At 40.2% G+C, this 27,798-nt stretch overlaps 1 long non-coding RNA gene across 2 annotated transcripts in view; it reads left to right on the forward strand.

Moving 5' to 3' along the window:
• Positions 1-10,325: 10,325 nt before the first annotated feature.
• LOC134739588 (uncharacterized) overlaps positions 10,326-27,798 on the forward strand; it is a 98,239-nt gene continuing 80,766 nt past the window's right edge. The window contains exons 1-2 of one of the 2 annotated variants that reach the window (XR_010126393.1): positions 10,326-10,469; positions 23,777-23,991. This is a non-coding gene — a long non-coding RNA (uncharacterized LOC134739588). The remainder of the gene's footprint in view (positions 10,470-23,776; positions 23,992-27,798) is intronic. The other variant, XR_010126392.1, reaches the window with a different exon arrangement.

Consider the following 27,798-nt stretch of genomic DNA (forward strand, 5'->3'; position numbering starts at 1 on the left):
ATAAGAGTGACAACAAATAAATAAATGGCATCCAGTGCTGGTAAGGGTGTAAGTTATTAGCCAATCCTATATACAGTAGGTAATATAAAATTTTAAATAGGCATAGCCATTGACCTAGCAATATCAATCCTGGAAGTTCAGCCTTGAGATATTCTTCTGTGGGTATTTACTTAATAATGTTGATTTGCTCTTAATAGCAAAAACTAGAAGCTACTCACATTGGTAGTGGGTTGGTTAAACAAACTTTGTCCATCCAAATAAAAGAGTATTATATATCCCTTTTTTAAAGGATGAATTATACCTAAATGCACTGATGTGGGAAGATTTCCGTGTAGAAAAACAAGTTTTAGAAGACAATGCATAGTATGATCTGATATTCTTAAAAGGTGTACACGTGTGCACACACATTCTAAAGGGTCCTTGCCAACCTCCATTCTTTGCATCTTGCCACGCCCACCTCACATTTCAGATACCAGCGCCATAGGGAACCTCCAGCTTCCCTGATGTGTCATGCATTCTCTTAAGAACACGTGCTCTCCATCTGCCTGGACCCCTGACCTCCTGCTCGGTGCCTGCCTAATTCCTCACCTTAATCCTATGTTACTGCAAGAATCTGGAAGTGTATACACCAAACTGTTAACGTGGATGTTCCTGAGGTTGAGGTGTCAGGGTATTTTCACTTTCTGTATCATACTTTCCTGAATTGTTTGAATTCCTAATAATAATACATTGTAATTATTTTATGATTAGGAAAAAAGAACACTGCAACTATACAGACTACAACTGAAAAATAAAGAGATCAGAAGATCAGATTTTTGCCTCTTGTCCTACAACTATGGCTACATTCTGTCCTCTGTAAATTTCTCCAGTTCCAGCTAGACACCACCCATCTGTGGACTCACAATCTCCAAATAAAGCCTGAAAAATCTAGGATAGAGGGAGTGAGATAGAGAGGAAAAGGAGGAGATGACTTGCCAGTGATTTAAAAAGACAGAGCTAACTTCCAAATTTGAGGTTAGGAGACTTGAATATTTTCAGTACTGCAGAATGAAAGCCCAGGCTTTGGTTCATTGCCCAGCTTCTCAGAGAAGCTAAAGAGAAATAACCTCACTAGGATCCTAGATACATTGTTTTAATTTACTCTATATTATTTAGCACCCCATACCAAAAAGAACTTCAAAGAATGTCCTTTTGTTAACTATAAAATAAATCAAAACTCAACCACTTAATTGATTTTAGGAAAACAGAGTATATTTGTAAAACCTTAGGTATCAGAACATTGAGGTTATAATCTGAGTCTTGCAGTGACAAGTAGCATTCATGTTAGCACATTCCACCCTAAACACAGCAAGTTCTTCTTTATTTTCTTCCTCTCTGTCACCTGCTGACCTCCCCACCCTCCATGCAATGAGGCTCTGGGCTCCATCGATTATCTTTCCTAAGTGCCCCTCAAATCCTTCCATGTCCACTGCTCTACCTTGGGTCCACGTCCTCTCTCGCCTAGACCACTGCCTCACCTGGGCTCCTTTTCCCGAGTGTTCTATTCTCCACATTGCAGCTACACTACTCTTAAAGTGCAAAATGTGAACATGTCCTTTCTCTGCTTTAACCCTTTTGGTGTCTCCCAGAGCTCACAAGACAAAGTCTGAACTCTGAGTCTAGGATAAGGCTTAAGAAGGCTTTCTTATTAGGCACTACCTTGGTTAGAGCAGTGATTCTCAATCCTGAGGTTTAAAAACGATTGTTTTTAATGCCAATGCATTTTGAAAACTCATCCCAGATGATTCCACCCCAAGTAGCCAGATGCCTTTAGTGTGAGAAATGCTGATGAGGGACAAGATGCTGTGTGAGGCCAAGAAGAAGGCAAGTCAGAGGTCCAGAAGTGGATGCAGCCTGGAGTTTGGCATTAACTAAAGCTGGCTTTCTAGTTCAGGTTAGGCCTTTGTTCTTAGGATTTGCACCAAATAAGACTCATTTCATCTCATTGTCTGGTCCAGGAGGAAGGTGCTGGTTACATGCTCTAGTCAGGAACTCTTTGAGAAAACAATTTAAATATTGAATCTGCTCTGCTGTAAATAATGCATCAACTTATTTTGAAAAGTGAATATTTAATAAGTTGCAGTGCAGCAATTTGAATGTGGAATTTAATCTGCTTATAAAATCCACAAGGGAAAAACCAATTCATATAAATTCCTATAAAGTTTCCATCACTTCTCCGAACATTCCTATATACTGGTTGTGCAAACACACTCTGTGGATGGAACAGGGGCAGGGGGAGGAATTAGACGCCACAGCTTGTTTTTATAGTTTCTCATTTCACTTATTTTTCTTTGCCTTCACAAAAATGAAGTCCAAACAGCATACTTCTATTGAGTATTCTTCTATTTTTTGTTTGTTTATTTTTTTGAGATGGAGTCTCACTCTGTGGCCCAGGCTGGATTGCAGTGGCGCAATCTTGGCTCACTGCAACTTCCGCCTCCCAGGTTCAAGTGATTCTCTTACCTCAGCCTCCCAGGGAGCTGGGATTACAGGCACGTGCCACCTTGCTTGGCTAATTTTTGTATTTTTAGTAGAGACAGAGTTTCACCATATTGGTCAGTTTGGTTTTGAACTCCTGACCTCAGATGATCCACCTGCCTCAGCCTCCCAAAGTGCTGGGATTACAGGTGTGAGCCACTGCACCTGGTCTTCTATTGAATATTTTAAAAAGAACTTGAGAGAGAGCAGTGTCTCTTAGATAACTGTGCATTCTAATTTATAAGTCTCACTACAAGGGTCTTTTCTATTTATTTTTATACTAATTATGTACTCATTGTTATTATTACCCTTGAACTAGACAGGCCTGCATTTGAATACCTAAGAGTTTAAAAATCCCTGAGAGTTACTAGTTGGGTTTGAAATCCCTGAGAGTTACTAGTTGAGTGACTTCTGGTCAATTGACTTACCCTCGCCAAGCCTCTAGTTCTCTGGTTATTGTCTGTGTAAGACTTCTTAAAAACAAGCTAGAAGCTGAATGCATATCAGTTCTTCTCCTCTCTTTCCTCCCTCCCCACTCCCCATCATACACTGTACCATAACCTCTGTGTTGTATTTGTGCAGTTGATGATCTCCTCTTAGGACTGAAATGTATTTTCTTGCAGTTATGTACTCTTTGATAATGTCAGTTCAGAAGGAAACATTGGCCCCACTGTAGTACGGGGGGGTACACTGTAGCACAGGAGAGCACTGGTTGGCTGTCAGGAGGCCATTCCAAGTGGCATTTATCCTGTAGGAATTCACAAGGGTTCAAGGTATTGTGTCAGCCATCCAGACATAGGACTTTATTTGTCCTATATACAGATGAAGGGTCTCTCCTCTTGGGGATTATGTATGTTAACCAAGGCTACAGAGACCGATATATACAAACCAGAATGCTGATTCTTTTCACGTATGATGAAAAATATACAATTACTGGTGAGGGGGTGGGCAGTGGTGGGGGTAGGGTGAGACAATTTATTAGAGGTACAAACCAAGGGAAATTGGCTCCACAGTGTCAATGCTTAGGTCATCCTAACAGATCTCTCTCTCTCTCTGTCACACACACACACACACACGACTTCATTTTTCTATGTTCTAGTCTGTGCTATTCTGTTCATGCATCTCTCCAACTAAAGTCCTATAACATTCCAGCCCATTGCCTTGAGTTCTCCTTGGTTGATCTCTTGGGTGTCCCAACTCTCAGATTGTCCTGTCACACTCATGGGGCTTTATTGCCTAGTTTACGTGGGGGTGCTTCTTTCCTGCCTGCTGCTTCTCTCTTCGTGGGTGAAGTTCAGTTGCTATAATGGCCTGGCCTTTCTTCTTCTTCCCCTTTCACTCAATTCTTCTCTTTCAGCCCCCAGGAAGATGGAGTAGCTTCTCTCCTTGGTAAATTTGGGAAAAATAAAATGGATGTACAAAGATCAGCTTTCACCTCTATAGTTTCACTCTCCTTTTCTGTTTTCAAGGCTAACCAGCCTCTCTGAAGACTGCTTTAAATCTTTATTCTAATATGACAATATGTTCAGTCAGCTCTCCCAGATTTTATATACCTGGGAGTTGTCTTTTTAAGCTCCCCCCAGTGCCTCTCTGCTCTGAGTTAAAATCTGTTGCTTTCAAAACTTAATTGTCAGATGCCATTCATTCAAAAAATACTAATCAGTGCAGGTACTGTCCTGGGTTTGGGAAATAAAATGAGAAACAAAATGAACATGGTCTAGCCCTCATGAAGTTCACGTTTTCATTTTATTATCTGGTCTTATTTTTGCATTCCTTCCTGGGGAAAGCCTGACCACAGCACATTTTTGATGGTAGAAAGAGCTCTGAACCTTTGAATCAGGCAGATCTGGGTGGAATTCTAACTCAGCCACTCACTAGCTGTATGTCAGTAGACAGCCAGTGAATTTCTCTGAGGCTTAGTTTTCTTAAAAGTTAAATTGCTATGTAGTTAAAGTACATGATGGTTGTTGTGAGAATAAAATGAAATAGTGCATGCATAAAGTCTTAGCAGAGAACTTGGAACTGGTAAGCACCTCATAAATGTAAGAAGACACTTACTAATGTAATAAATGTACAATATAATAGCCCCTGTGCTCCCTTTCCCCCCTCAACGTAAGCTTCTTGTGGCTGGAACCATGTGTTACACTTCCTAAGGTCATAGTAGAAGCTCAATAAATGTGTCAATTCAACTGATTAGTTAAATGAGATTCACAATAGGCTTTTGTCTTAATTAGCTTTCTATTTTTTTATTGGTGATAAACATAGCTGGTTTTTTCCCCCAAAGCTATGTAACTATGTAGCCATTGTAAAATATGTCTTTTAATAGCTTCATGCCTAATTTTCTATATTTCAAATATGTCTCCATAAAATAACAATAATTCTTAGCTGTGACTTTGACTAAATCTTCACTAATGTATAAATAATTTTATTGTTAAAAACTAAGAGAATTTAAATTGGTTATTTTAATAGTTTATTTATGTGTTACAATAAATCATACTGGTTATGTATATGAATGGAAGGAGACATTGACACGAAGAGTTGAAGAAAAGGTTAACATATTTTCTTTATGATTTTTGAGTACGGATGTTCCAATGATCCTGGAATTCTCATTGTTTCAAATAAAATGATGAGGTCATTGTAAAAACATCTGAGTTGAGACAGCAGAGTCATGCTTCCGCATCCTGTCCTGTGGAACTGCACTCTGATCTTCAGCTTAGCACAAAAATCGGCTATAGTACCTTCAAACTGATGAAACGCTCACCTAAGCCACATTGTTTTGTCAAAGCTGGCTGTTTTCTACATCCTGGCTTCCTTGTTGTTGACTTAAAAGCTTCTCTTATTAGATTTTTATTGGAAAAGTTAACAAATTTTAGGGTATTGGCAAATTGTTCAGTAAAATTATGTTGATGGTGTTAACAAGAATGTTAAAGCAAATTTTGCAGGTGATAACACACCAGTGGTATGGTAGGAGTTGGGAACCTGGGATCCCAGACCTCTTGGGGTGTCAGTGGATGCTCGAACAAGGTATTTGGGATACAAGTGGTAATGGTCCACACCCATATGTAATTTTCAGTCAAGTAGGGGAGGTAGACAATAAACACATAATTATAGATAGATAATATGTGTTAAAAGAAAAGTGAATAGGAAGCTGCAAGGAGAATAAGCAGAAGTTAGCTTTGGTAGTTGGTCAGGGGAGGCCCCGCTGAGGAGACTGAATTGAAGAAAGAGAAGGAGTCAGTTTAGGGAGGACCTGGAGGGGTGATACCTCAGGCAGAGGAGAGCAAGGCAGAGGCTGCGCAGGATGAACTTGGCGCAGTCTCAGAAGCGTGGCTCAGCCGGGCTGGCTGGGGTACAGGGAGGACAATACCCAGCGCCAAGTTCTATTTTATTTAAAGTGCAGTGGAAAGCCACTGAGGGGTTCATAAACCAGGTCGGGACTGGAACTGATTTGCATTTTTAAGTGACTGTTCTATATTTGATGTGGAGAACATTGTAATGGGGCCCACATGGAAGCAGGGAGACCAGTTAGGAAACAAAGCGGTGGTCCAGTGAGAGACGACAGTGGCTTCTATAAGGCTGGTGGTCGTGGGCCTCAGGAAGAAAGGTGGTGTAAATCTAAAGATGCATACATAAAAATATCTCCTAGTTAAATCACTGCTTTCTTAAAATAATGAGAATTGAGTGTCTTACAGGCAATGTCGTCCTCAAAACACACACTGACATTAGAGAACAATGTCTCATTTCCACATAAATGCATAGATTTGACGGGTACTTTTCATTGAATCCTCACATCTGAGCAGAAGAGAACACTCATACCAGCCATAAGCACAGGAACTCGGAGATGGTGACTGATTCTCCTGCCAAGCAAACTCCTGTTCTTCGTGATTGGCAGAGGCTGCCATGTGGGCAACAGGTCTGTCTATGCACAACTGTCTTAAAATTGGCTGCAATATTGGGTCTGTGTGGGAGGTGTCTATTATTAAAGGTATATTGGGAAGATGTAGGTAGCCCTCCCAGGTTACCTTGGGAAGATGTAGTGAATGAAGATGATGTGTGTGCATGTGTGTGTGTGAGCGTGCTAGTGTGACTTGCTGCTTTAATAGCTTATGCATCACCATAGCCAGCTATAAACGGAACAAGTTCATAGAAACTCCATTAATAAAAAGTGTCAGAGAGAAATGGCTTCACTTATTGACATAAGTATAAAACCTCTCCATAGTATACTTCATATGACATCAAAATTCCTTGGCAGCAACTATAACAGATTTGAAATAAATAACTTGGTAAAATCAGTCTACAAAAGCTATAGTCTATGAGGCATAATTTAGGCCTGTTCTCTAGGTAATGAATTAATTATACAAAACAGTGTAATTTGGTTTGAACACAGTAAAGGAAAAGAAAACTCAAGACCTCCATTTAACTGTATTTTTTCTCTCAAGGTCCTGAAATCTGTGGCTTACTAGGATTTGGGAGTGGAAATCCATTTTGTTTAGGTAACTGAGATGTTTGAGGTGGGGAGAAGTTAGAAGGAAGCGGGGCTGCTACTTGAGGGTAGAACAAAAGCTGGACCCTGGATCATAGATGCGGAAAAATACTCTTTTCTCCCCTGGGTTGCATGCAGTGGGAAGACTGCCCCCTTCCCCAACTCCAACCCTGTCTGCCTTTCAAATCTTGTTCAAGTACCCCCCCCCCCTTTTTTTTTTTCCTCGAGACGGAGTTTCACTCTTGTTGCCCAGGCTGGAGTGCAGTGGTGCTATCTTGGCTCACTGCAATCCCCGCCTCCCGGGTTCAAGCAATTCTCCTGCCTCAGCCTACTGAGTAGCTAGGATTATAGGCGCCCGCCACCATGGCCAGCTAATTTTTTGTATTTTTAGTAGGAACGAAGTTTCATCACGTTGGCCAGGCTGATCTCTAACTCCTGACCTCAGGTGATGCACCCGCTCGGCCTCCCAAAGTGCTGGGATTACAGGCATGAGCCACCATGCCTGGCGTCAAGTACCTTCAATTGGCAGAACGTAATTTGCATTTAGAATCCCAAATTCAAAATAATCTGAAAATATTGTTTTCAATTTTGCAATAAAGGAAAGCACCCAAGAAAATAGGTTGGAATTGGTGCTGAGGACCAATTCGTCACATCTGTTACAGAAGAGAGAACTGGGGGGATGATTTTAGTGGAATGAGCCTCTCCTTCCCTCAGGTCAAAAAAGAAGAGCTTCAGGGACACTACTCAGAAAGCTAGAAGTGTGTCCTCTGCAGTTTGGGCGTTAGGGTGGGATATATTCTGACTTCTGCCTGGGGAATGTGAAAATGAGAGACACTCTGACTACAGAAGCAAAGCAATTTGGCACTGCCTCATGATTGGCCTGTTCTTCTAGAGCTTCAGATTCAAGAGGAAGAAAGTAAAAGGAAGCATGAAGGTTTCTGATGGACTTGACGGCCCACATTCCAAAGAGAGCTGATGTGGAATTGATTCATGTCTGTCCATGTGGGTTGTCTGAAGAGGAGAAGGGGCTTCACCAGGAAGAGGCTGGAGGTCAGCCATGAAATTCTTAGGGGTGAGGAAAGAGGTGTGGCATGGAACAGGAGGAGAGTACAGCATTTCCAAACATTTCCCCTAAGAAAAGGAATTGGGTTTATTGCCTGCCAGGCCTGGGGAGGATGCTGAAGGCTCACACCAGCTCCAGACAGTATCAATGGTCCTGCCTTCTTTAATCTCCTCTTTCCCCATACTTCAAAGGTCAGATACTATGGGTACAAGACAGAATGAAGGAAGAGATGAAAGGTGATGAAAATGAGTGTTATGGACTTAATTGTGTCCCCCCGAATTTATATGTTGAAGCCTCAACTCCTAATGAGTTATCTCTAAAAGATAAGGCTTTTATGGAAATAATTAAGGTTAAATTATATCATAAGCCCTTATCTAATAGGATTAGTGTACTTATAAGAAAAGACAGCAGAGAGCTTGCTTGTTCTCTCTACCATATGAGGACACAGAAAGAAGGTGGCCGTCTGTAAGCCAGGAAGAGGGCCCTTACCGGGATCCAAATTGGCCAGCATCTTGATCTTGGACTTCCCAGCCTCTAGAATTGTGAGAAATATATTTCTGTTGTTTAAGCCCCCCAGGCTATGGTATTTTATAAAGATAGCAAAAGCAGACTGTGAGAAGCTAAGTCGCTTCCTCTGTCTGCTGGTAACTTGCAAATGGGAGGGAGAAAGTGTTTTAGCCTTAAACCGAGTTTAGAGTTTCAATGATTATATAAAGCCAAATAATTTTGCTTACTGAATTGAGATCATAACTTGTTATATTTTATTCCCAGAGAGTGACCAGAAGTAGCATGAGATTGTTTGAGACTTCTTCCAGGAGCTGGAGAAGAACTAATCTGAAGAGTTAATTTAGAGTCAATGGGGGCAGAAAATAAAATTGCTTGATGATTACATCCTAAGAATTGTTCTTGTTCAGCATACTGATTATAAATTAGCCTTCCAAATCAATACATCTTGTTTTATACTAGAGACACTCAGATATCCTAAAGGAGATAGAGTGACTCCAGGCCCCTTAGAAATGACTATACCTGGCAGAGCATGCCAACTGGAATCAGGTTGGCCCATCATGAAAACAAAGGAAAATGGAAAAGCCAGCTGACTGGGTGCACTTTTGGAGACACCTATTATCAGATTTCTTTCCATTTCCAAATGCACAAATGACCTCTCAAGACTTAGGGGGAATTCATATTTGTGAGGACTTGAGCCCATGCAAACCATAACATTTAAGTTGGAGTTGTTTAATGAATCACAGCCTAATTTCCTCTGTTGCTCATGGCTATTTTGTTGTTGCTTAAAATGTTTGCCAAGAAAAGGGTTATATAACTTCTTACCTTAACATGGCAGAGCATATTTGCTAGGTGATGAGTAAACTGCCTAAGCTGTGCAGCACAGAGTCCAGTTACAACCTGTGTGGAACTGGCATTTGTGTAAATAGTCTGACAAGAAAGTTGAATTTCATTACAAGTACTTAAAGCCAAACAAGGAGATTCTGTCTGTTAGCCACTTCTGGTTTGGTTTCTTCAGCTACTCTGGCCTCTTTCCCAGGTGGATAATTCTCGTTACTAAAATAGTACAGCTCTAAGGCAGGCCACATGATGTTTGAATGGAGTTAGGGCAGATGGCAAACATTCTTGACCTTCTATCAACATGAAACCAGAGTAGGTTAATGCCCTCTTAGTGGCAAGAAGACCAGTCTGGTAAAGTTTAAGAGTTAGCATTTCAAATGTATTTGTTTATTTGATATTAGAGTTTGAAGACATTGACTAACATTGTCAAAATTTGGTACACCGCTAAAGGAAATCAACATACACTTTTAAAAGTCTGTATGGAATATAAGTTGCTCAGTTTTCATGCAAGAGTAAACAGCACCAGGTGATAATGTACTGTGTTTTGACCCTCTCCTCTGATGCTAGTTTGCCCAGAAATGAGTAAATGGCTAGCAAATTAAGGTGGGCTCATAGGTTCAAACGCCAATCAATAAAGCTAAAGATAAGCACTTAGCAATGTTGAAGTAAGGAAATTGTCTAACTGAGATTAATTTCCACACCATAAATTTTGTCTGTTTCAAGTTTTCAATTGGATTATTTTTGCAGAATTGTGCAACCATCACCACCACCCAGTTTTACAACTTTTTCATTGCCTCAAAGAATTGCCTCATGCCCATTTGCAGTGAATCTTTACTCCACCCTCAGCCCCAGGCAACCACTAATCTAATATCTGTCTCTATAGATTTCATATAAATGAGATACAATATGTATTCATGTGTACATCTGGCTCCTTTCAGTTAGTATAAAGTTTGGCTTTTATGAATAATCATGCAATGAACATTTGCCTACAAGTCTTTGTATAGATACTTGATTTTATTTCTCTTGGATAGACACTTCAGAGTGGAATTACTGGTTTGTATGGTGAGTTTATGTTTATTTTTTTCAGAAACTACCAAACTATTTTCCAAAGTAGCTGTACCATTTTCCATCCCCATCAGCAATTTTCCAATTGCTTCATATTCTCTCCAACACTCTTTATTGTCCATCTTTTCTATTTTAGCCACCCTAGTGTATCGAGTAGTAACTCATTGTGGTTTTACTTTGCATTTCTCTAGTGAGCAATGACACCCAACATCTTTTCATATGCTTGTTAAACAATCCTATATCTTCTTGGTGAAATATTTGTTTAGTCCATTTTAAAATTGCGTTGTTTGTTTTCTTGTATATTGAGTTATAAGAGTTCTTTATATGTTCTAAATTCAGGTCCTTTGTTAGATACATGATTTGCAAGTACTTTCTTCTAGCCTGTGACTTGTCTTTTTGTTGACTTAGTGGGGTCTTTTGAAGTGCAAAAGTTTTTGATTGTGATGAAGTCCAATTTATCAATATTCATATTTTATGGATTATGCTTTCGTTGTGACTGACTTTTTTTTTAAAATAATGATTCTACCATAAATGGGTGCATGGGAACATATATTCTCCTCTTTCTGTTTTGCTATATCCCTAAAGCAGCTCAAAAGTATTCTACTGAAGAAAAATAGTGATAAGGGAGTTTCAGATAGGCACAGTCTCTAACATTGCTTTGAGATTGGAGAAAAATGACCTTGATTTGAATAAAGGGGAGAAAAAAACCCTAAAACACAGCAAGAAAGTTATTCTGAGATAAATGTTGCATTAAACCTAACATTAAATTAATATTAACAGTTATTAGCAATCCAGACGAGCAGGAAGGGAAGAAGTGGTTAAAACTTAACGTTGTTATTGCTTGAGCTCAGGAGTTCAAGACCACCCTGGGCAACATAGTTGGACCCTGTCTCGAAGAACAGTTGGACCCGTCTCAAAAAACAAACAACATAACATTATTGATTCTTTCTGGGGACAATAAGTGAAAAAACAGAGGCCTTAACTGTTTAAGGAGGGGGGTTCTTAACTCCAGATGGGCCAAGGAGGGACTGACAGTGCTTTCTTCCCTGTTATTCACTCATCTCTTTTCTGGTGGCACAGGATGGGGCTGGTTGGTAGAGTGTAAAAGAGAGGAGAAAAAAGCCTAGTAATAGGTAAAGAAAATAGCGATGTAGATAAATTGGAGTCAGAAAACCCAGGCTTATATCCCAGCTATAGCCCCAACTAGCGAAATTCTGTCAGGACACTTGATCTCACAGTCATTGTTTCTTCCCCTTTAACATGCAAACATTAATTCCTCTTTATAGCAGAATCAGGTGGGGGTGAGGTTGGGGGAGTTGCTTGTGAATGTGCCCACTGCACTGTAGGAACCCAGAGGTCTCTACCACAAAGATCCAGAAAAGTTCTGGGCCAAAGCACCTCTAGGTGGCGCAAGAGTGTGCTAGCATGAGGTCCCAGAAGATTAGAGATTGCCACCATTCGTGGCAAAAGTCAACATTTCCTCTGAAAACCTAACCAGACATTAAGAGGAAGAATCCCAGGCTCATCAGTCATCTAATACATGGAGTGGAATACAGGAAAAGCTCTCTGAGAGAAAGAAACTCCGTAGATTTCTGTTTTTATCTTAAGTTATTAATGGTGTGGGAGATCTTAAACAATAATTGAAAGATAAATGATACCAGAGAACAAATGAGAGCAGAAGAGTTTTGTTGAAATCTAAGCACTATCATTAAAAAAAGAAAAAAGCATGAAGAATTTTTCTTATCAGCCAATTGAAGACGTTGGTTGAGATAACCTCTGAGACTATTTCTTGTTTATGATTCCACCGCAAGGAAGAACTCTTCATAGAAGTAAGACTTTACGTGCCAGAAAGAGTTTTTCCAGAAGAAATTTTAAGGTGGTTGATAAGACAGAGTTGCCCAAAAAATTTCTTTAAGAGGGAAAGTATTTTGAATGAAGTAAGAAAATAAAATAAAGAATTCCTGCCTTAAGACACATACCAGTATTTAAAAATTCACATGTGGGCTGGGCATGGTGGCTCATGCCTGTAATCCCAGCACTTTGGGAGGCCAAGGTAGGTGGACCACCTGAAGTCAGGAGTTTGAGATCAGCTTGGCCAACATGGTGAAACCCCATCTCTACTAAAAATACAAAACTTATCTGAGTGTGGTGGTGGGCCTGTAATCCCAGCTACTCAGGAGACTGAGACAGGAGAATCGCTTGAACCTGGGAGGTGGAGGTTCCAGCCTGGGCAATAAAGAGAAAACCTCTGTCTCAAAAACAAACAAACAAACAAACAAAAAACTCACATGTGAAAAATGCTGAGGACAAGTTTTAATTCTGCAGATAGAATCTCGTTTAAATAGGAATCCAGAAAAAGCTGATAATTTGGAATGTGCTACTGGGGGTGGGTAGCTTTCAGATCGCAATGTTAGACATAACAATTAAATTTGGAAAGCCCTGGATATTTGCAAATAGATCTGGACCTGTACACCTGGGCTTGGAGAAATCATGTTAACCACAAATATTACAATTAAGTAGATTGTCATGGAAAAGAATATTTTCAGGGATTGGAAGTTTTCCCCTCATTCTCTGGGCTTGCAAATCTGGTGGTTAGCCCCAGCTTAGACCCACCAAGCCGACTTATTTGTGGCATATAAAACGGCTGTGACTGAGTTCTAAAATATATGCTTCGATAGTTGAATACGATGTTGTATAAAAACTACTAAAGTAACTTCAACATTCACACTTGTGCTGGGTATTTTTCTGTTCTTCCTTTCCACTGGTGACTGCGCTGCTCTTGGCCCTGGGAGGCTTGTCCTGTATGGATTGCATCAATCAGGGCTTTTGCTCTCTGGCTTCCTGTGGGACCCTGATGAACACCACCACACCTTAGTGTTAGGCATTCGAAAAGAACCCTGATCACATTTATCAACCTCAGGAGAATAAGAATGGGAGTTTTGTTTGGGATGTGTGTGTGTGGTGTGTTTTTGTATGTAAGTGTATTTCTGTAAATAACATTTGTGCCTCCTCAAGGCCAAACTTAAGGGAAAGAAGGAAGGAGAAAATAGATAAATGAACCCTGATTCTAGGCAATGACACCCCTGTCAGAAATCCCCTTGTGTTATGGATGCAGGGCTCTTTGCCTGCAGGTCTTTTTGTGTGTGAGATAGTAAGAGTTTTATTGTATATCTCTGTAATCCATACTAACTGCAAAAAGCCCACACAATAGCAAGTTATACAGTGTTTCTACATAGTAAAAACTACTTATAATTCCATTAGCCAAAGCTGACACTTTACAGTATATCCTTTGAGACTTTCTCTTTTCTCCACTTCTCCATGTATTTATTTGCGTGTGTATATTTGTGTGTTTAATTACTACAGCAACATGTGCTGATTTTGAAAAAACCCTGAATATATCAAATTGTATAGAGAAAAAAAATTGAGTCAGATTTTTGTTTTGAATCAGAAGCTCCTAAAGGGGCATCAAAGTTATTTAAATATTTTTTATTTCAAAATAACATAAACTTTCTCCATACTCAGCCTTCAAAGCATGATGCTCACAGAATGTGGTTATACATTCACAGCTTGAAAACAAGTCAAGGGACACCAGCTTGGTACAATTCTCTGAAATTTCCCCAGCTTTAGTTTCCCACTAGCTCTGTTCTCCTCTTCTTTTCAACGAGTAATTATTTAGTGATAAAAAGCTTAATAACCATAATCTTAGAGGAGTTTTAAAAAGCATTAGGTAGAATTTTTTTTTCCTTCTGAATAACTTAAAAGTGTTTTTAAGGAAAAGAAAGGACTGGGCACGGTGGCTCACACCTTTAATCCTAGCACTTTGGCAGGCCAAGATGGGTGGATCTGCTGAGTTCAGGAGTTCATGACCATCCTGGACAACATGGTGAGACCCTCGTCGCTACAAAAAAGAAAAAAAAATCAGTTGGGTGTGGTGGCATGTGCCTCTAGTCCCAGGTACCCTGGAAGCTGAGGTGGGAGGACCACCTGAGCCCAGAGAAGTTGAGGCTGCCAGTGAGCCATGATCATGCTACTGCTCTTCAGCCTGGGCGACAGGGTAATACCCTATTTCAAGTAAACAAATGCAGAAAAAGAAAGATTTTTCATTGTAAAAATAATGTTATTGTTATAAAAACTTCAAGTAATAGAAAAATAGATATAAAATGAAGTGCAAAAGCATGCCATTCCCCTGTCAATTCTTATCTAAAACCACCTAATTCTCAATTGAATAAACAGGACAAATTTTCTTCAGATGTTTTTAAGATATGTAAACCAAAAAGTATCTGAGACAGATCTCAATCAGTTTAGAAGTTTATTTTGCCAAGGTTAAGGACATGCCCAGAAGAAAAAAAAAAACCCAGAATCACAGAAACTGTCGGTGGTCTGTGCCTTTCTCCAAAGATGAATTTGAGGGCTTCGAGATTTAAAGTGGAAAAGCAGGCTGGAGGGGAAAGAGGGAGGGTATGCTAATCCACATGTTGCAAGAGAAAAGGAGCAGGTAGGGGAACGGTCAACTACGTATTCCTCTGGTGCTCAGAAAATTGGCACCTTACATAAGACAGGATGAAGGCAGAGTAGCTACCTGTGGAGATATGGAACATTTTATCTATAGCTATCTGCTTAGGAAGAGAAGGAAAGGCAGTTTCTTGTATGACTCAGCTTTCAGCTTAATTTTTTGCCTTTGGCATAGTGAACTGGGGTCCCGACTTCTTTTTTTTTCTTCCTCTCACAGATACAAAAAGAAGGTTGGAGAAAACCAATTAGCTTTAGTCTTGCCCATTTTAAATTGACAGAAGGGAATCATACCTACATAAAATGGATTCAAAGCTAGAAATATGCTTATAGAATGGGTAGCAAAAAGAACGAGAAAAGTTTTTTCTGTTTTCTTTTTTTTTTTTAAATTCTGAGAGAAAAATGTACCCAAAGAGAGGAATTCAACTTGGGGGGAAACTAAGAAAAGATTCAGTATTACCAAGTTTTAAGAATTGAAACTTCCAGGGAGAAGTAGAGACAGAATGTGGTTCACACACCACGGGAATGTGAAGGGAGGGCTTCAGCCAGAGGGTGACAAGTGTCACCCATGGCTGACAGTGGGAATGAAGAGAGGTGGCCTTGATTGCTGGGTGCTGAATGTTAAGCCCTCAGTCATGACCCGTTTAGTGTAAAGGCAAAGGAATGGTGGGATGGACTGAAACCCACTGGTAATAAGAAAAGATTAAGCAGACAATAGAAGGCATGATGTGAGAAAAGGGACATGAATGACCCCAATGGTACATTGTCTTTTTTTTAATAATTGAAGAAGATGATGATATTTAGAGGGTCTGGCTAAGAAAATGAGAACCATTGATGTTTACGAAGTAGTACCATCTGTGAAATTTATTCTGTTTTACTTTATGGTTGTAACTGTTTGCAGAACGGTCTAACAATTGCAACCAGACTCCTTAGAATTTCTTTTTTTCTTTCAGAAATAGCCACTGCATTTTTGAAGATCTTTGTGTTGGGATTAAAGCCCTAAAGGCATTGTACATGAGAAAATAAGATCCTGCAAAAGCTTTTAAAGGACGAATTAGGAGTTTGAGCCCATTTAGGAAAGACAGAAAAATCCTCCTTAAGGGGAAGTGGGAAGAAAAATGAGGAACAAAACTGTAAAAGAGGTAGACTACAGATGTTTACGTTCACTAACTGTGTTATCGGTTTCTGAATGTGGTGTGAAAAAAATTAATAGATGATGATTGACGAGGAAGTGCTAAAATGGAGAGAAAAGAATGAATTCTTCAAAATGGGGTTAAGCTATTTTTGTTATTGTTGTTAGGCAGTTATTATTCACTGAACTAGGTTTTCATATTTTGATTTTTAAAGTGTAGGAATTATGAAGATAAAGGAAATGATATTTGGGAAAATATAAGGCTTGCTTTGTCATTTTAAAACTTCTTTTGTGGCACTTTTCCCACTAGAATATGTTGCATTGTTAAGTTGAAATCTGGTTAAAATCTGTTGAAAAATCCACAACTAGTATTTTCTCTAGTTATCTATGGGATAACAACTATGAGATGACTAGAGAAAATACTGGTTGGGTGCTCAACTGTTAAGCAGCAAAGACTTAGAAGGGAGGAATTCAGAGCAAGCATTTTTTTCAAGTGGGCAGATGTGAGGAAAAGTAGCAAAGGGGATTTACATCGCTTAATGTAAAGCGATGGGAAATAATGTGTTAAAACAAGCTGTTTGCACCTCCAATCCTCAGGAGTGGTTTGTACTCAGACTATCAAAATGGCAAAGTTGGAATTACTCTGTTCAAAACCACATGCTTATTTACTACATGCTAAAAGATGAAAAGGCCTACTTACATTTCAGTCTGTTGAATATCAAGAGCCACTGTTAGGATTACGATTCTTTTGATTGTAAGGAACAGTGTGGTCTCATGTTAATGCAGGAAAAGGACTCACAGGCTGAAAACTCAGGGGAATCTGATCACTAGGCTGTGCGGAGGGTGAGAACCAGGGCAGCCTTGGGCTCTGGCTAAATCCTCTTCTCTGACCCCTTGCTCTCTCTCCTTCCTTTCCCTCCCGTTTCCTTCCTACCCCTCCCTTCCCCTTCTCTCCTCTTCTTTCTTGGCAAATCTCCTTTCCTCTGTCTACTGAGCTGGTCTAAAATGGCTTCCTCTAGCTATCCCACCTTGTCTCCCTCTTTTCCTTGAATTTACATAGGCTGCATCCTCACCCTGGACTGTTCTCCCTCTTCTTAGCCTGACTAGGTCCTGTCTGTTCTCTCAGAGTCTTCTCAGGTACAGCCTCTCCCAGGTAGCTTCTGTTGATCCCCTAAGGCTGAGATAAGTGTCCCACCTGTGAGATCCCAGGATCACAGTTATTAACCATGCCATCTTGAGTCCTTCCACTCTGTATTGCATGGCCTGACTGCTTGTCCCTTCCCACACTGCACCATGAGGCCCTTGAAGGCAGGGATGAAACCACCTTGCAAAAATTATAGCAGTGAGAAAAGTATGACAGTGAAAGAGATCTGATCTAACCAATCTCCACCTTGCCTTTAACCTCCAAACTGCCCTTGGTCATTCCTGGGCTTGGCCCAAACTAACTTTAGGAGAAATTTAGTTTATAGTTTAAATAATAACTGCCCTTCCCCAAACTAAACTGCATTTGCAAAACTAATGGAAGACTACCAGGTTAGGAAGATGAGAAGAGCCTGAAATCTGCTAAAATGTAGGCATAAATGATTACCGGCCATTATTCTGGAGGTCACAAGGTTTGCAACTTCCCCCAATTATTCCTGCAGATAACATCACTATTATAGAATCTAAGACTGGCCTTTTGAGATGTCTTTTCAGGCTTTGCATTTCTGCAAATGTCCCCACCCAGACCCACAACTCTTGACTCAACTGGTCCTATGGCCCCCATCCAGAAGTGGACTCAGTGTGCAAGGACTGTTTTCCACACTCTTATGATTGCATCCCCAAACAATCAGCAGCACCAATTCCCCTACCCACCAAATTATCCTTGTAAAACGCTAGCCTCCGAATTTTTGGAGATACTGATTTGAGTAATAAAACTCCTGTCTCCCAGTCAGCTAGCTCTGTGTGAATTAAACTCTTTCTCTATTGCAATTCCCCTGTCTTGACAAATTGGCTTTATCTGGGCAGCAGGCAAGGAAAACCTGTTGGGCTATTACAGGAAGTATCCCTTGTTTCCCCAGCATGGAGATATCTATAAATGGTATGCCCTACAGTTGTATAGTGACCCCCTGACCAGAAGCTCATTGGATATTTATTGAATAAATGAATGAGTGAATAAATAAATCTATCACTCACATTTCTGAATTACACAGAAATTGTATTGTCACAATACCTAGTCTTCTGTATTTGTCTTCATCATCATGGTATGCATCAGATTTGCTTAATTCTAGAGTTTAATTTCAGAATTCTATAGTGCAGACCAGGCATGGTGGCTCATGCCTGTAATCCCAGCACTTTGGGAGGCCAAGGCAGGCAAATTGCTTGAGTCCAAGAGTTCAAGACCAGCCTGGGCAACATGGCAAGGCCCCATCTCCACAAAAAATACAAAAAACTAGCCAGGCATGGTGGCATACACCTGTAGTCCCAGCTACTCAGGAGGCTGATGTGGGAGAATCATTTGAGCCTGGTAGGTGAAGGTTACCGTGAGCAAAGATCATGTCACCACATCTCAGCCTTGGCAACTCAGCAAAACCCTGTCTCAAAAATAAAAATTATTTTTTAAAAAGGATTCTATGGTGCAAATTAGTACAGGTCTAGCATTAAGTAAAATTGGACTGATACCAATAAAGAAGGACCCTGAGTCATTTCTTGTCTTGGATTCCTTGATTGAGAATTTCAGTAGCTGATGTATCTCAGCTGGCTAAGAAGTAGCCCACCTTTAGGGAAATAGCTCAAGATGAGTGGTTTTGTTCATATGCAGGAGACAAGCTTTGCTTTAGATGTCAAATGACTGAACTACTTGGTATTCCTCCTAAAAACTTTCACCCTCAACTGGAGAAATTTATAATGTAAAGAAAATGTGTTCATTCTCTCACCAGGCTTATAAACTCTTGCTTTGCATCCTCAGCTAGAGTTGAGAAATTGATTCTAATGTTTCTTATTTGATTTCACCATGGTCTGTGAACACCACAAATTCACCACGTCCACAATGCGAAAATGATCTATTTCACAGTTACTGCTTCCTTCAAGAGTTCATTACCATCCACTTCAATCCAGGCTCATGCTCACCTGCAAAAGGAGGGTGAAGAGGTGGTTTTGAGCCCTGAAGTATTTTGCAGTCTAGTATAGGCAAACCTATTCAAGCTCTTTGCCAGCAGCACCAGATCTGACTTTTGAGTTCAGGCATCATTTTCCCAGTGGGGCTTATGATGAATTCTTGGGATACCAACATCAAGGAAAATCATGCTTTGTCTCCAGCTGGAAGTAGAGGGGGTAAGCTTCATTTCTTTGATGAGAAAGTGGAATTTCCCTCCCAGAGCTCATGGGGAAATTTTTGGCTTACATGATTTTGCTACCACACCCACGTTGGTCTGAGTGTCCTTAAGTATAAGAATCCCATTTCCAGTTGTTGAACTCTTTGTACCAAGTTGTGGATTAATTTCTCCCTTGGCTAGTTTCAGTGCCCTTGTCCAAAGTTATGTTCCTCTCAAATATCTTTTACTTAAAATAAATAAGTACAAAAAAAATTCTCCATGGAAGCCTGAGGGGCATTCCTTACACATGTGCTCACAGGGAGTTTCCAAGAAGCAAATAAGGTTCTAGGATGGGAAGGTCAGATAGAGAATCAAGTCAGTCTTGATTAAAAATCGCCACTTAAACCGTGAGCATCTGTCATAGGTAACTACATGGAATTGTGAATTTATAATAGGAAGCCATGTGATGTCCACTAAATATTTTTGTTAATTTCAACCCCAGGTTTTGATTTCTGGAACAATATTTTGGATTAGGCATGAGCTGAAAAGAAGTAGCTTGCAAGTACATCATTTCCTTTTGCAGTATAAATAACCTAACGGGTAGTTTGTTGGCTGGTGGCCATCCCCACTTGTAAAGCTCCCAGCCAATATTTGTTCTTTCCTGGGTTAAGATTTTTCCAGAGCCACATTTAGGAAAAACTGCATCCTTCCCTTATTAAGGCTTGAGCTATAAAAGAAGGAATGGAAAAGGTGGAAGCTTGCCCGTCAGCAGGGTCACTAAATATTCCATTCCAGAAAGCCAACTGGCACTTGGTCAGCCACTCAGAGTTGAAAGGCCGCAAGACACCTGGATCAGGTGCATCCTTTTGTAAGTTAACTGTACAGGAGCCACAGAATCAGACCCTATCATATTAGAACTAACCAATCAGCCTCCCAGATTCCCATGCAACTCACCCGTCGGACATCAGGTGGCGCCAACTGTGGTCATCTAGGCAAAAATATCTCCCATTTTCCTGTCTCTGATGCCTAAAATACCACCATTAAAGATTTTTATCTTCATACTGAAGAGCTGAATTCACAAGCCAGAGGTCTGGGATCTAGCTCTGTTGTTGTGGTGAGTCACTTAACTTCTTTGAGTCTTAGTTTCTCATCTGTAAAATCTGATTAATAATGCCATCTTTTGGGTTGCTGTGAGGATTAAATGAGATATTTGTTGGTTTCAAACTTTGGCACATATGAAAATTATCTTGGATGTTTGTTAAAAATGTATATTCTCAAATTTCCTTCAGAAGATAAAGTATATTAATTTATTTTGTAAATGTAAAGAGTTGCATGTATATAAGTAATTGCTCATATCATCCTGGGAATTCCTGCATGGGTTAATACCTTGAGTGGTAACCAGCCCATTGTATATCAAGAAAGGGATTGGGGTTAAAGAAGCTGATGTTCATTGAATATCTAATGTGGTCTAGACCCATTTCACAGATTATTTAATTATATGAGGTAGGTGTTAGTATTCCCATTTTACAGATGAGGAAATTGAGGCTGCGAGAAGTTAAGATTCTTGCTCAGCATCACATGGCTAACAAATGATGGGGTCTATCTGTGAATCTGGCTTTACTTGCCTCCAACTTCAAGCTCTTTCCGTTATACTAGAATTAATTCATTGATTAGATCCTTTCTAAGTAACCAAATGTAAAACCCACACTTTTAGAAGAGGAAAGAGAAAGATGAGTAAAAAGTTCTCAAAGTGCGATTCCCAGGTCAGAAGCTTTAGCATTCCCTGGGAACTTGTTAGAAATGCAAATTCTTGGACCCCACTCCAGACCTTCTAGATCAGAAAATCTGGAAGTGGGGCCCATAAATCTGGGTTTTAACAAGCCCTCCAGGTGACTCAATGCACACTCCCATCTGACATCTGCTGCTATAGACGTGAGGAAGAGTGTGAGTGTGAGTGTGTTGTGGAGGGGTCTGGAAAGGGCGGAGGCTCAGGGCAGCATGAGGCAGGAGGCACCATGAGAAGGAGGAAGGTGATTGAAGGCAGAGGATGGCAACCTCACAGCATCCACCATCGCTCCCACTCTTGCTCTGTTGTTCTCAGTCCAGTCTTACTGTGAGGCCCCAGGAAGGATGGGGCCCACAAGCTCCATGCCAAGGAATGGCATAGTCCCAGTAAAGAGTCCTCTATACCATGAAGAATCTGCTAAACATTGGAACTAGTCATTCATTAATTTCAGTGACTGAAGATTTAGGGCAAGCTCAACAAGAAAAGTTTAATCAAATATCAGAATGATCTCATAGTGAAGGGAAACAGGAAAATATTCACTAAAAAAGTTCCCCTTTTCTTTATATTTTTGCCTTACTGAGAGGTGAAGCCAGCTGGACTTCCTGGGTTAAGTAGGGACTTGGAGAACTTTTCTGTCTTACAAGGGGATTGTAAAATGCACCAGTCAGCACTCTGTAGCTAGCAAGAGGTTTGTAAAATGCACCAATCAGCACTTTGTAAAAACACACCAATCAGTGCTCTGTAGCCAGCAAAAGGTTTGTAAAATGGACCAATCAGTGCTCTGTAAAATGGACCAATCAGCACTCTGTAAAGTGGACCAATCAGCACTCTGTAAAATGGGCCAATCAGCAGGATTCTAAAAGCAAGCAATTGCAGGGAGGATTGAGAAAAGGGCATTCTGATAGGAAGAAACAGGACATGGGAAGGGACAAATAAGGGAATAAAAGCTGGCCACCCCAGCCAGCAGCAGCTACCCACTAGGGTCCTCTCCCGTGCTGTGGATGCTTTGTTCTTTCACTCTTCACAATAAATCTTGCTGCTGTGCACTTGTTAGGTCTGTGCCATCTTTAAGAGCTGTAACACTCACCCGCAGGTGTGCAGCTCCATTCTTGAAGTCAGCGAGGCCACTAACCCACCAGAAGGAACCGGCTCTGGACACATTAACTCTCCTCCCCTACCACCTACCCAGAAAATACTATCTAGCCATCATGGGAACTATCTTGCAGTCTTTCAAATTCGAGAATTCTCTCCTCAAAAGTTTATCGAGATTTAAAAAAATGTGAATGTGGGCTTCAATAACCAAAGACAAAAAGCTTGAAAGAGTATTTAAAAATAAATATCCATTGTTTGAGCCCAGGAGATTGAGACCAGCCTGGGCAGCATAATGAGACCCCATCCCTAAAATAAATAAATAAATATCCTTCAGAATGAAATGACGAAACTGCAGTTTTTGAACTAATTAGGTCATGAATGTAAATGTAATTAACCACAAGCATATAGGCATAGGCAAGAGACTAGTAAATTACTAAATGTGTCAGAAATGGATTCTTTCATTTAATTTTTTAACATTTAAAAATTGTAGTTTTTGACAAGCAATTATGTTCACGTTGTTCAAAATTTTCAAAGGTTCAAAAAGGCACACATAGGAAGTCTTCCTCTTATCCCTAACCCTTAATCACCCAGCTCCCTCCCCAAAGGCTACCAAGACCATCAGTTTATCATAAATCTTTCTAGACATGGTCTACACATTTAAACATTTTTAGGTGAGTTTCAGCAACTATACAGTCTTCTGCATCTCACTTTAAAAAAGCTAATAATGTATCTTTCAAACTATTAAAAATAAGATATTTCACACAAAAATATGGGCCAGAATTATCAGTGTGCCTTCCAAAAGTGTATTCCAAGAATGAGAGTATTCCCATATGAATTGCTCCTCTGTGAAGTAATGCTGACTTTCTAAGCTTCATTCTATCTGATTCCGTCATCTAATAGTGGTTTTTGCTGTTAAAGAGAAGCAGGAGATGAGCTGGTACCTCTGGTAAATACACTTTGACTGAGTGGCCAATAAGATGGGGTGCTCTGCACCAGTATCAGGTTTTGACTTTGCAGGTCCAGAAACACCCCTTTTTGTCACCAAGAGCTGTTCCAACTCAGTGAGGCTCTCAAAGAAAATTTATAAATGCCTGCCGAGTTTAAACAAGACACAAGAGTCAAGTGGACTCCCTTTGGCTGATAAGTCCCCTCTCTCCTCTAGATAAGTCTGTAGAAGAAACAAAATTACTCTCTAGAACGTCCTTGGTAAAAGTAGAGTTAAAGCCAGAGGCATAGTTGGTGGTGTTAACAGCGTTTATCATTATATCTTTTGGTAAGAAGACTCTTACGTGTATAGTTATTATTTATGCTGATTATGGGCCAGGCACGGTACTCCTGTTATTGCATTCAATTCTCACACAATGATGTAAGGCAAGTCTTCTTACCTACATGTTACAGATGAAGAAACTGAGGCTAAAAATGGTGAAACAGCTTTCCCAAATTCACACAAAACTCCTAACTATCATCTCCACTCCCTCTTTATGATTTTCAGGAAAATCCTTCAATGAATGCCTTCACATAGGCTAAAAAGCCTTGTCAGGGGCGGTGACAGTTCTCTTGATTACATCCCAGTCCTGATGACCCACACTCAGCTCTTGTGACACTGTCCATACATGCAGCCAGCATCACTGTGGCTACCTGGGTGCTAGAGATACCAGATGAAGAAGCTCCCACCTACTGCCCTGGTCTAGCAGTGAAGAAAGACAAGTAAGTTGATATTTACAATGCAGGATGTTTCATAGAGAGAAGGTGTATCAGACATTACCCGAGGGATAGGAAATGGTTATAATAGTTAACATTTATTAAGCACTTGACTCAAAACCGGAGCTGCTCTAATTTTTTGACACTTATTTAATTTTCCCAACAATCCCCTGAGGGAGGGATTATTATTATGACATCTCACTGGTGAGAAAACAGTTGTGGAGAGGTTATGTAACTGGCCCCAATGACACACAGTTAGTGTGACCTAAGCACTTCCAATATGTGTTTTTCTTAGCTCAGTTCAGAGGTCATGTCTGAGTTTCATGGCACCTTTTCATGACTCTTAAGAGATAACTGTGTCATTATAATTAATGATGTTCGATGATATGATAGCTAAGATAGTATTGTGAAGACAGAATAAAGTAGAAAGGTACCCAAGGAAACTTTGATTTTTTTTTTTAACAATGTAGTCAGCTCATCCTTGAAGGAGAGAATGGGGACAGGAGAGTTGACTTGATGTTGATATAGACATAAGTTGTTTTCAAAATTGATAACTCATTCAATTTAAGGTGACATGCTGTTGTGCCTGAATTAACTTCCCTTCTCCTACAGTGGCCAGCCATCCTTTCCACTGGGAAAAGCCATGTTTTGTGGTTAGCCGTAGACTATCTCCCCCAGTCACCCAGGTTGCTCTTCATTGTGCAATAGCAGTCAATAGGGAAACTAGTATGGGTGACTCAACACGACCCATCACTGCCACTAGAAAAAATAACCCAAACCAGAACTACTGGCTCTGACTTTCTTGTGTCATTTATCCAAAGAGCAATATCATCTAAATTGATCTTAAAGGAGTTCCCTCTAGAGAGGGAATTTCACCAAAGTGCATAAATAAGCAAGATGAACAAATCCTGTAGGGAAAGGGGACCTGGGAGGCATTTTGGAAATGCCTTGAGTTGGAATGGAATGTGGAGAACTGGGAAGGGAAGACAGGAATGGCTTATTCTAGGAGAAAGTTTAAGATCTGTTCTCAGAGCATAGACTAAGAGTTAGGAGTTAGGGAAGGGAGTTGGGAGAGTTAGAGGCCTCTTGGAGATGTTGCTGCTCTCTTATTTCCCGTTTTCTGAGAACTGGCCCTCACTCACATAAATGGACCCCAACTGCTGCATCTGAATCACTTGAACCTATTCTTTCTTAACCATAACTGATTGGTTCAGGGGACCCCTGACCTAAGTGGAACCAATTAGATTGTCTCTGAGGAATCTGGAGATTTGAACTGAGTGGTTTCAGGAGTCCATGCGGTCGAGGGAGGTTAATGGCCTGCAACTGATGCTGATGCTGATGATTGGATCTGTCCTGGGCCCAGTCCTCTCCCAGGCTGACTGTTCAGATTCTCCTTTGATTTTCTTATTTATTTGCTTACTCAGCTACTTATTTACTTATGTTTAAGTTAGCTAGGGTTGGTTTTTGTAATTTGGGACTAGGAGAATGTTATCTAAGACAGTGAGAAAGCTGGAAAATGTCTCTTCAGGCTTCAATGACATCTTCCCAATGCTGATTGAAGTAAACAAATTTCTTCTAAGTAAGATTGACAGGTCATTTCACTGGAAATTAAGGCTCCATTGAAGTCTGAGACTATTTGAGAGTAGAAACCAAGAAAAGTGGGTTTTCTCTCTCTCTCCTTCTTAAATCATTTAAATCATATCTCAGGAAACAAGATTAAGGTCTGTGACTGACTCCAGCCAGGGTGGCTGAGAAGCCTATCACGTGATAATGGCTGAGATTTCCAGAACACATTACTGGCTGCTAAATCAAGCTTATTGCATCAGAATACCTACAGTGAGGCCCAGAAAACTGCATTGCAACATTGTAAACAAGCTCTCTCATTAAGTTTTGTGTTATTATTTAGATTTTATTTATATAAGTGGGTGTATATGTGCATATATATTTAACAGCAATGTTAGGATAAATTCCAGTTCTTCTAAAACATTTATTATTAGCTTACTATATTAGTTTCCCAGTGTTGTCTAAACAAGTTAACATAAACTAGGTGGCTTGAAAGGACAGAAATGTATTCTCTCACAGTTTCAGAGGCTAGAAGTCTGAAATCCAGGTGTTAGTAGGCACATGCTCCCTCTGAGGGCTCTAAGGAGAATCTTTTCTTGTCCCTTTTAGTTTCTGGTGTTTGCCAGCAGCCCGAGCATTCTTTGTCTTGCAGCTACATCACTTCAATCTCTGCCTCCATTGTCATGTATTGTTCTCCTTGTGTGTCTGTGTCCCTATTTCTCTCTTCTTATAAGGACCAGTCATTGGATTAAGGGCCACTCTAATCCAGTATGACCTCATCTAAGCTTGATTATATCTGCAAAGACACTATTTCCAAATAAGGTTACATTCACAGGTATGGGAGTTGGGAACTGAACATATCTTTTTGGTGGGACACAATTTAACTCACAACACTTCCTGTTGAACATTTATGTTTATTTCTATTTTTTCCAAATGACAATGCCGAAATGTTTTACATAACTCTTTGATGTTACCCTCTCTATTTCTCTATGATAGATTACCGGAAATGAGTGATGAGTCAGATAGAATATCAATTCAAGTCCAACCAGGAAAACAGAAAACTCCCTTTAAATTTTTGTAACAGTGTGGGGATTAATGCCAAAAAAAAAAAAAAAAAGAAAAAAAGAAAGATTACACAGGTGCTAGAATTCGCTGCAGAGCCAACAGGGAAGGCGAGGCAATCCAGAGTTTAGGAGTGAAGCCGCTGCCATTCCTGTGAGCATCAGGAGTCGGGAGCATCAGATGGGATCTAGAACCATGACAAGACCTGTGGCCACGAGCTGGATCCTCAGCAGTGACTTTCAGACGTGGGGACCCACCTTCTCCTTTCCTCCCATCTCCCAGCTCCATACCAGTGTCCCCATGCCACTGTAATAAATAATATTTTCCCCTAATTTCAAAGGCAATAGATACTGCTGTGGGAAATCTGGAAACTAGAGAAGCAACCAGAAAAACATTAAAGTCCTCTCTGATATTACCACTCAGAGGCAACCACTGTTAACATATATGTGTATATATATTTCTTTTATGAAGTTATAGTATTCTATACATGCTATTTGGCAGCTTCACTTTTAGTCTTAACAATGTATTGAGAAAATAATAAAACATTTTAAATATTAAATCGTTTGATAGCATTCTATAATATGGGTATATTACAGTTTTAACCTGTCTCCTGTTACTAAACTTTCTGGTTGTTTAAAATCTTAAAAATAAAGAAGATGATAATTTCAGATGGTGATAAATGCTGTGAAAACAAAAACATGGTGTTTGGGGGAAAGGGAGACTACTGTAGACCTAGGAGTTAGGGAAGGTCAAGAAGGGTGACATCTGAAGCTTGAGCCTGGCTGGAGCACGCCTGAGGGTGGGTGCTTTACCAAGTTCCACATGGTAGCCCCTAGAGCTGTGCTGGTCAAATTGGAGTGTTTGTAGTCACTGTTTTGTGTCAGCGCTATTCAAAGCCACAGTATAAGCACCTATTTGGAACACCCATTTTATTGAAGGTTTTGGGAGAAAACAATATTTTATATTAAAACAGACTCTGATGTATTATTGAACAGAAAGAAGAAAATTCATATGAATATTTAAAACAAAACACAGAAACTCAGAGAAATGTCAAGCTTGCAGCAGACACTGGCCACTGAGACCCCTAACTCCCAAATTTGTGGGTCTGCAGTTCATTTCCTTGTGCCCTTCAGAGCACTTCCTTGGGAAAGTCTGAGAAATACTGCAGCCCTGCCATGTGCCTCATAC

The sequence above is a fragment of the Pongo pygmaeus genome, chromosome 4, assembly GCF_028885625.2.
Source record: "Pongo pygmaeus isolate AG05252 chromosome 4, NHGRI_mPonPyg2-v2.0_pri, whole genome shotgun sequence".
Lineage (NCBI taxonomy): Eukaryota > Metazoa > Chordata > Mammalia > Primates > Hominidae > Pongo > Pongo pygmaeus.